This window comes from Mesocricetus auratus, unplaced genomic scaffold, assembly GCF_017639785.1.
Source record: "Mesocricetus auratus isolate SY011 unplaced genomic scaffold, BCM_Maur_2.0 Super-Scaffold_2245, whole genome shotgun sequence".
NCBI classification, from domain to species: domain Eukaryota; kingdom Metazoa; phylum Chordata; class Mammalia; order Rodentia; family Cricetidae; genus Mesocricetus; species Mesocricetus auratus.
In genome coordinates, this window is record NW_024429180.1 from 5,730,671 (window position 1) to 5,739,259 (window position 8,589).

The window sequence follows — 8,589 nt, forward strand, 5'->3', positions numbered from 1 at the left end:
AGTTAGGCATACCATACAGAGCAGAGGTAACCCAGCTATTAATAGAAGCGAGGTAATTTGAGTTATAAGAGCTAGTTGGGGACAGCTAAAGGCCAAGGTTTAATAATTAATAATTAGTCTTCTTGTCAATATTTGGTGACTACTGATCCAAGAAAGCCTGACAAGAAATCTTGCTACAACATCTTTTGTCTGCTACTCCTGCTAGTTTTGACAATCCCTAAGTCTTTAGGTAGAACGGAGTGGTTTGATGGCTAATTGAGATTTATTAGTTTCAGCCCAATAATTGACAAACTGAAGTGACTTGCACAGGATATGAGGTAGTTTGCCTTTGTGCATCCTGTAGAAATACTTTTGGCAAACCAAATGAATCTGGCAGACAGTCCAGAGTCGGCCAAGTGGAGTAAGCAGAGTTTACTTATGCAAATCCAACTCGTGAAAGACAACACTTGAGAGGCAGGCTGCATGTGGTTAGTCAGGCTCCTCAGTCACATCACTAACTATCTCCCAGGTTTCCTAGACAAGCCCACAGTGGCCTGACTCCCTCCCTCCCTCCCTCCCTCCCTCCCTCCCTCCCTCCCTCCCTCCCTCCCTCCCTCCCTCCCCCCTCCTTCCTTCCTTCCCTCCTTTCTTAGTATATAATCTTACGTCCAATGTCTAGGGATATTTTATTTTTGATAGCAGGCAGTATTACACAGAAGGTAAAATAAGCACAGCACTCTACTGTCAGAAAATAAGCGACTCCTGCTAATCCTGAGGGTGCCAACTATGTTCAAGCATGAGGGGCTGCTGGCCCCACAGTGCCGGCACGCAGCACCTTCACAGGGAGGCCTCAGCCCTCATGCTCCCAGCCACACCAGGCAGCAATCAGACAAGACCCCATTTTACAACGGGCGTAATGGCCACATCGCATAACTAACACGTGTCAAATATATAATTCAAAGGAGAAAAAAAATATGGCTAAACCAGAGTTGTACAAACAGCACCGCAATCCCATTGTAGGACACATCCATCTATTCAAAGATGCCCATAGGTCTGCCTGCAACCCATCCTTGATCCCCCTCCAAACCCGGGCAGCCACTCACCTGATTTTGTCTGCTTGCGCTCCCTTTGGGGACATTTTTGTACCAACATAACCACACAGGACGCACAGAGCCTTCTGCACCTAGCTTCTTTCACTCGGCGTTTTCAGTAGCCAAAGCTTTTGAGGGGCACCCATGGCAAAGCCTACACCTTTCTTTCTCTCCTCTTGACCTTTGCCATGTAGCTATGGCACCCCGTGTCCATCCGCCACCAGCTTGTGGGCATTAAGCTGCTCCCACCTTTTGACAGTAACAACAAATAAGACGCCAAGACTCCTCGTGTTGTGTGAACCCGTATTTTAATTTCCAGATTGGTCTCAAAGTGGCTCGCCTATCTCCCGTTCCCAGAGCTACGCACGGGCATCCTATCGTTTGATCACCGGTGCCAAACTGGGCTATTGACACCGAGGTGGACTAGGTGGACCGGCCACCCTCATGTGCGCTTTTCGCGGGAGCTGGTTGGAGCTGTGAGAACCGTGACCAGGGCCACACCATGGCAAGCAGGGAAACGAGGGCTTCACGGTCCCTCTGCGGTTCTCAGCTGGAGTCGCTGGGTGCCCTAGAGGAGGGAAGACAGGACACAAGGTGTGCGCTGCGTTTGGGGGTGTTAAATAAATAACGAAGTGGGCATGACCTTTCCAGGGAGAAGGATGACGGGGCGCAGAGGCGGCCCCTTGAGGGGTCCGGATGTGAGAGCCTGTGCAGAGTGAAAACGAGAGAATCGCACCGGGAAATGGGCAGCCGCGGGGAGGGGGGGGGTAGACGGGACAGGAGTCTCATGGACAAGTCAAGTGACCAGAACCTCTCTCAACTTGTGGGGTTAGTCCTCGGAAAGGAGCTCCAATGAAAGCTATAGGAGGAGTTCAGGGCCGCTGGAGTCCACAGTCATCTTCAGAATGTCATCAGGGACACCTGCTGGGAGGAAGCCAAGGTTGGAGGTTAATTTGAGTCTCAGTTTGGTGGGACTTAGAGTCGCTGCAGAAATGCCTCCAGGTGAGTCTGTGACCCTGACTGCAGAGAGGCCTAACCTGGGAGGGAAGAGTCGTCCTGAATGTGGACAGTTGTGGCAGGGTCCCAAACTGAAGGAAAGGGAAAGCGGGCTGAGGGCCAGCGTTCATCTCTCGCTGCTTCCTGACTGCAGATGCCATGTGTCACGTGAATGGCCTTCATGCTTTCCCCCACCACGACAGAATCCTTAAATCAGGAGTCCAACTAAATCCTTCCATCTCACATTGCTTTCGCTGGGCGTTTTACCGCGGCAATAGGAAAAGAGAGTAGCCCCTGGGTCCGGTGACTGACGTCTTCCCGTTAGGTCCCCATCTCAAAGACTCCACAACCTTGCAGAGCAATTCCTGGGACTGGATCCGGTGGTACACACGTGAGCCTTGGGGGTCACTCAAACCGCAACACCTGGTTATGGTAATGTTAAGAGAAGCTTTTTCTTTGCTAGCTGCTTTGGTTTATCCCCTGCCAGCCGCCTGGGCTCTGCCGCTTTGTAGTCCCCAAATAAACACACAAGACGCTGTATTAATTATGAAGCTGTTGGCCTTGTTTGTTTCTTACTGGCTAGCTCTGACTTAAGTAATTACCCCATAATTGTTAATCTAAGTATGTCTCTTACCGGAGAATAGTTCCGGGCTCCTACCCCATGGCGTTACATCTCGAACTCTCCTGTGTTTCTCCTTCCCAGAATCCTCCTGGACTCCTAGCCCCACCTATCTAGATTCCTATTGGCCAGCAGTAATTTATTGACATATACACAGGACTTCCCCAACATGGTAATTTGACTTTAATTCCCAGACAAGCGTTTCCCTACTGTATGGCAACCTGGCTGAGGGCTACGGTACCGTGCCTTGCTTCACTTAAATCTCTGTCTTTGAGAAGCCAAGTTCTTGACCTATGTGATCGACGGATGGGTGCCAAGTATCTGATGCTGATTATGTATCTAGGTCCTGATGCTGATGTTCCTGCCATTCAGGGGAGTGTGTTTCCCATAGTCCCTTCCGCTGGGGAAGGGCTGGCTGATGCCGTCTGCAGTTTCTGCCATCCATCCATTGTGTTCACAGGGGGAAGATGATGACTGAGTCGCCGGTGGATGTAGGATTCAGGACAGTTGGCTGGGTTGGGCCTCAGCAGTTTCCACTTTTTTCTAGTTAATTTTCACTGATGTAAAAGATTCCCTCCGTCTGTTGCTGGAAAACCAGGCAGGCTGGTCAACGGTGACCCCTGTACAAGAGTCAAAGGGACCCGTCAGGAGGGCATTCATTAGAGGTAGGAAGACATGTTCATTTTAAGGTCATTTTCTCCACAAGGATGGCTCACAGGGGACTCATCTGGGCAGAGGTATCTTTTAAAAGTACTGTTTTCTGCCCCTCCACACCCACGAGACCTACGGAATTGTGACGTATTGGGAGCAGACCTCCCTGAACTTCAGTTTTGAAAAGCATCTCGGAAAGGGATAGGACTGTTGCCTGAGGAGAAGAAAACTTAGTGGGTATGGTTGGTGTTAGATTTGCTGCACGGGGCCCGTGGCAGCAGGCGTTCCCCGCTCTTTTTGCTCGTTTGTTGTTTTGTTTGTTTTTCAAGACAGAGTTTCTCTGTGTAGCTCTGAAGCCTGTTCTGGTGCGCTCTGTAGACCAGGCTGGTCTTGAACTCACAGAGGTCCGTCTGCCTCTGCCTCCCCAGTGCTGGGATTAAAGGCCAGCGCCACCACTGCGGTGGCTGCACGGCTCTTACAGGAGCTGGTTGAAGATTTTAAGAGTCGTTATTACCATCGCCTCCAGGGAAAGGACCACCACCAACTATTACTGTTTCTGTGTGGGTTTCCATTCAGCCCAAATCTTTCGGGTGTTCAAATCTCTCACTTGCTCTTAGAGGTGCACATTTCCCTGGAAGTCCCAAGGTGTTTCCCATGGTCTTAGAATTCACTGAAGTCATTTTTTAAAAATCCTCTGATGTTTCACAAGCAGATGAGAATACGAGCAAACACGTACTTAGATTAGTTCATTTAACTTCTCTCAGCAAGCTTTGCAAGGTAGGATAGCCCTTTGTGTAGTTATTAAAATAGAGACTCAGGTAAGTGGCCTCACACAGTTAAACGGCTAATCAGACACTTTTTACTTTTTCACTGAAACTAATTATTTCTTTAAAAAATTTATACTACATACATATACACATATATATATATGTGTGTGTGTGTGTGTATGAATGTATATGAGTGTTTGCCTCCGTATGTGTGTGAGGTCACAGAGGGCATGGGATCCTTTGGAAGTTAAGGTTGGGAGCCACCATGTCAGCTCTAGGAACTAAGCCTGGGTCCTCTGAAACAGCAGCAGGGGCTCTTCCCCACTGAGGCATCTTACCAATCCCCAAAGTGATTATTGCTATATTTAAACTAAAAGTATTTATATATAAAAAGGGTAAGAAGGCATGGGCAAAGAGTCTGGATCTAGCCTTAGCTATCCTTATTAGTTATATGAGCATGACTGGTCAATAACTCCCTAGTTTTCATTTCTTCAGTAAAGTGACATTCCAGGGCATTCTAGGGTTTGTTTGCCCTAGTTCATAAACTTTTCCTTACTAATCTTTTTTTTGTATACATTAATACTTTAAACACATCCAAAGTGCACATCAAAGAGTGATTACCACTAAAGCTTTGTTTCAAAAACAAAATATTAATGGATTACATTCCTACTGGAACTGTGTTTGTACAAATTCGCTTTTACTGGATTGAAGGATACATATTTTAAAGATAGGCATTATAGGTCGGAGGGCTTACTTAATTTTCATCTTCTTTACACCTTATGAAACAGGAGGAGTCCCCTTCCCCCAGCACCTTGAGTCCCTGGCTGCCAGAAATATCGAATAGCTTGACTAATCTAACTGAAGGAAAACGCTTCCTGTTTTAAAACCGAGGCGAACACTTAACAGAATGGTTCGTTTTGCGGTGCAAACTTCCCTGTTTCTCTAGATGGGTTTTCCAGGGGGGTGATAGAGAATCCTATAAGCAAGCCTGCCCCAAATGTTTCCTTTTCCTCGCGATCCAAAGCACAGAGGAATCTTGGAAAGACAATTGCAGGGGTTCTTGTGTCACTTCACGGGCCTCAAGCTCCCACAAAGAGGACTCCTTATGCTTTAATTTCTCTTTATTTTCTGACTGTAAAGACCCTCGGGGTAAATGCCAGCCCACAATCCCGCTGTTATATGGTTACTGTCAGCCTGCTCATATGATGCTTCCTGTTCATTAGGCCTCCTTTCATCTGACTACAATGTCCAGGCTTTGCTGCAATTCTCCGTCAACGCCCATCTCTTCAATAGCCTGTGAATGGTATTAAATGGTGTTTATGCTTGCTATTGTTGCCTTTTGTGTGGTTTGTCTAATTCACAGAGAAAAGTCTGCCTTTGTGGTCGAGACCAGCTACGTCACGGCACACCACGGCTCCTTCTGATGGGACCGGGTCCTGCTGAGCGATAGCATTACAGGGCCCCGGCTTCTTGGCAACACAATCCCGCATTCTTCTGCAGTCAATTCTCTCACAGGCAGGCTGGTTTACTCTTTTTATTAACAGGTAGGGGGGAAAGATAAAGCACAAACAAATACCAGGCCCAGAGACAAAGCAGAAAAGGAGGCTAAATTCAACTGATTTGCAACTCAGTCAGCCAAGGCGCGGGCAAGAAAGCCAGGGAAAGGAAACCCAGATTCATTCTGTCAGCGGCCGGGAGACCCAGGTGTGTTCAAGGCCGCAGCAAATATTTCGAATTTCGGGAGTAAGATTGCATTATGGTTTCGACGTATTGTTTAAAATGACATTTAATCCCAGAGTCACAACTCGCCCGAGCTTTCTCTAAAGTGCTCACAAAAGAGAGAGGATATTGTATTGATGATCACATTATCCTCTGGTGGAGAGGCGTCTGCAGGGCAGGTAAGTTGCTGGTTGTGAAAAGGGCTTTTGATGTAAGAAGATCACTGTGGGCTTGGGGTAACTGATTCCCAGAAGCTCTGGCTTTCCCTGCTGCCGGTCACTCCGTAATCCCTCTCCCAGATATCTGCTATCTTTTTCCACCTCCAGTGGTGGCTTATGTTTGAGTCTGTGTTCTTCACCTTTGAAAAGAGCAGTGCCTGCAAGAGTTCGGAGAGAGCAGAAAGGGGAGGATTGTCCTCCCCTTGGCTGGTAGTGGCCCATGTTTCTCAGGATCAAAAGTTAATTTTTTTAGTTAAAAATTTAATTCACGTACAAAGCAGCAGGCTTTCTTATAGCCTTTTCAGCCTTGTCTTGATTTGGCTGACCATTCTCCCATCCCCTTCTTCCCCTCTGTCTTCCAAGAGGCTGCTTCTACCCCAGCCCCTTCACCTTCATGCCCCTTCAGTTTTCTGGTACCCTCCCTGACCCACCTTCTCACTGACTCAGGCCCTTTCTGGTTCCCTAGGCCCTACACACACTCACTACAAATAGACTAATGACGTTTATACACTGGGGTCCACATGTGACCTGAAAACGCTTTTCTGAATAGTGGGTCAGTAGCTTTCCTTGAGTCTCCACTCTCTGACGCCGAGATCAGTCCAACCGGTAGTCCTGAACCCAAGCAAGAAAGACTAAACAAGTAACCACGCTGAAAACAGTCACACGGTGTTTTCTGGGAAGGAAAGAGGGTAAATGATAGGACTATACTGAAAAGAATAAGGACAGAAGGGGATTGTTTTAAAGATGGACGATTTTAATTTCTGAAAATTTAGTTCTTTTCCTTTAACCTCAAGAGGTTAAGTAGAAAGCATCAACCCTCTTCCTTCTAATCCAAGAAAGGCACAATAAGGAGTTTTCAAGGACAAGGCAGGCAGTCTTTCTAAGATGGGTCATCTCAACCCACGCAAAGCATCTCCTCTAGCTCAAGTGACACACATGCATTGCACCTGGTATGACTCCAGCATCAAGAAGGTTGTCCTGGTAGGTTTCAAACGGCAGGAGGGATCTGCAGTCTACCCGGGGAAGGGAAGTCGCACCGTAGCAGGGGTTATGAAAGAGCAAGTATGTCAGGAAGACAGCAAGCCCCGGTCAGTAGAAAACGCCATTGCCTGAAGACGAGAGCGGACCTGGGGAATTTATTTGAACTTCAGTAAGGAATCCCCGGGAATGTGCCCCATCCTGAACAGCAGCTCCTCTCGCTGCCGTCACAGCAAGTGATGGAGTGACAGTGAATTTGCTGTCCTGGTGGTCAGTCGGCTGGGGGAGGGCAGGGGGAATGGGTATAACCAGAGAATGACCAGAGGAAATGGGATGTCCTGGAAGAGGTGAAGCCAGACTCCTCTGCGTGAGTGGGTGGGACCGGGCCATACAATTGCAGGCATCTGGAATCAGTGAAAACGATGACCCCTTGAACAAGAAGGGGCTTCATGTAGTCATTCTTGCTTCTGTTCACAGAAGTGATCTGTGCTTAGTGCGAACCATCGTATTTACTAGACACAACATGGTGCCAGGGACTCATGGAAAAACGTGATATTCTTTACAATGGCACGCTTGGTTCTCTAGCCCAGAATTATCTCAGCCTCTATCGCTGGGATTACTCAGTTCCCTGGAGGGCTGAAAGATTAGTTGAAAAGAAGAGGGAATTTGCGTTCCTAGCTTGAGCTCAGTTCCCTTTCTCTGCCTTGGTACCTCATTCACCCTTCTACCCACGTAAGTTAGCTACTTTCCCGTTGCGATTAAACGTCATGAACAGAAAGAACTTGAGGTTGAGTTTATTTTGGCTTATGGGTACAGAGGGGCAGAGTCCATCATGATGGGGGAGGCGTGGCGGCACATTCAAGAAGCCAGCGGATGGCATTTCACCCACACACAGGAAACAGAGCGAGTGAGTAGGAAACCTGGGCAAGGCAACAGCCTGCACCCCCACCCCAGTGAGGAGGTTCCGCGCCCCCTGGCCCGCCCTTGGCCCACCCCCCTGGCCCGGCACACATGAGGAACACATCAAGTTTTCAAACACACGGGCTTACAGGGGAACTATTACTTATTCAAACCACCAGTGCCACCCACTCACCACCCAACTATTGATCTACGGATGACCTGGCTCACTTAAAACATCGACAACAAGAGAGATCCACAGGCCATGGCTCCTGGTTTTGAGTGGCTCATGGTCTTGCGGTGGAGGAAGACGTGTGAATATGATTTAGGAATGCAATCGTTACGTGAGGTTGGAACACAAGACGACAAGATGACCGCATCTGTCTGGAGAAGCAGTCTGGCCAGAGACCCTTGTTTGCTCTGTGTCATCAGTCATGAGGAAGACAGGTGAGCTAGGCACACGGGGGGAGGGGATGGTACTCCAGGAAGACGAAGCTCGTGCTCCTCGTGTTCAGTGACCGGCAAGTCTGGTGCTGGTAGGGTGAGGTTGGGGATGATGTTAAGGGGAACTGGCTTAACATCAGGAAAGATTTCGGCTTGATTGGTCTTAATGCTTCCAAAAGCTAGTCTCCTGCTCTCTCTCATGTAGCTCTCCCCCCCCCAATCCCAGCCGC

At 48.3% G+C, this 8,589-nt stretch overlaps 1 long non-coding RNA gene across 1 annotated transcript; it reads right to left on the bottom strand.

The window, feature by feature from the left end:
• Nucleotides 1-1,374: 1,374 nt before the first annotated feature.
• On the bottom strand, nucleotides 1,375-2,741 carry LOC110342717. The gene is made up of 3 exons (XR_002384870.2): nucleotides 2,701-2,741; nucleotides 2,108-2,489; nucleotides 1,375-1,991 (listed from the first exon to the last, which is right to left on the bottom strand). It is a non-coding gene; the product is annotated as an uncharacterized LOC110342717 (long non-coding RNA).
• Nucleotides 2,742-8,589: the final 5,848 nt, after the last annotated feature.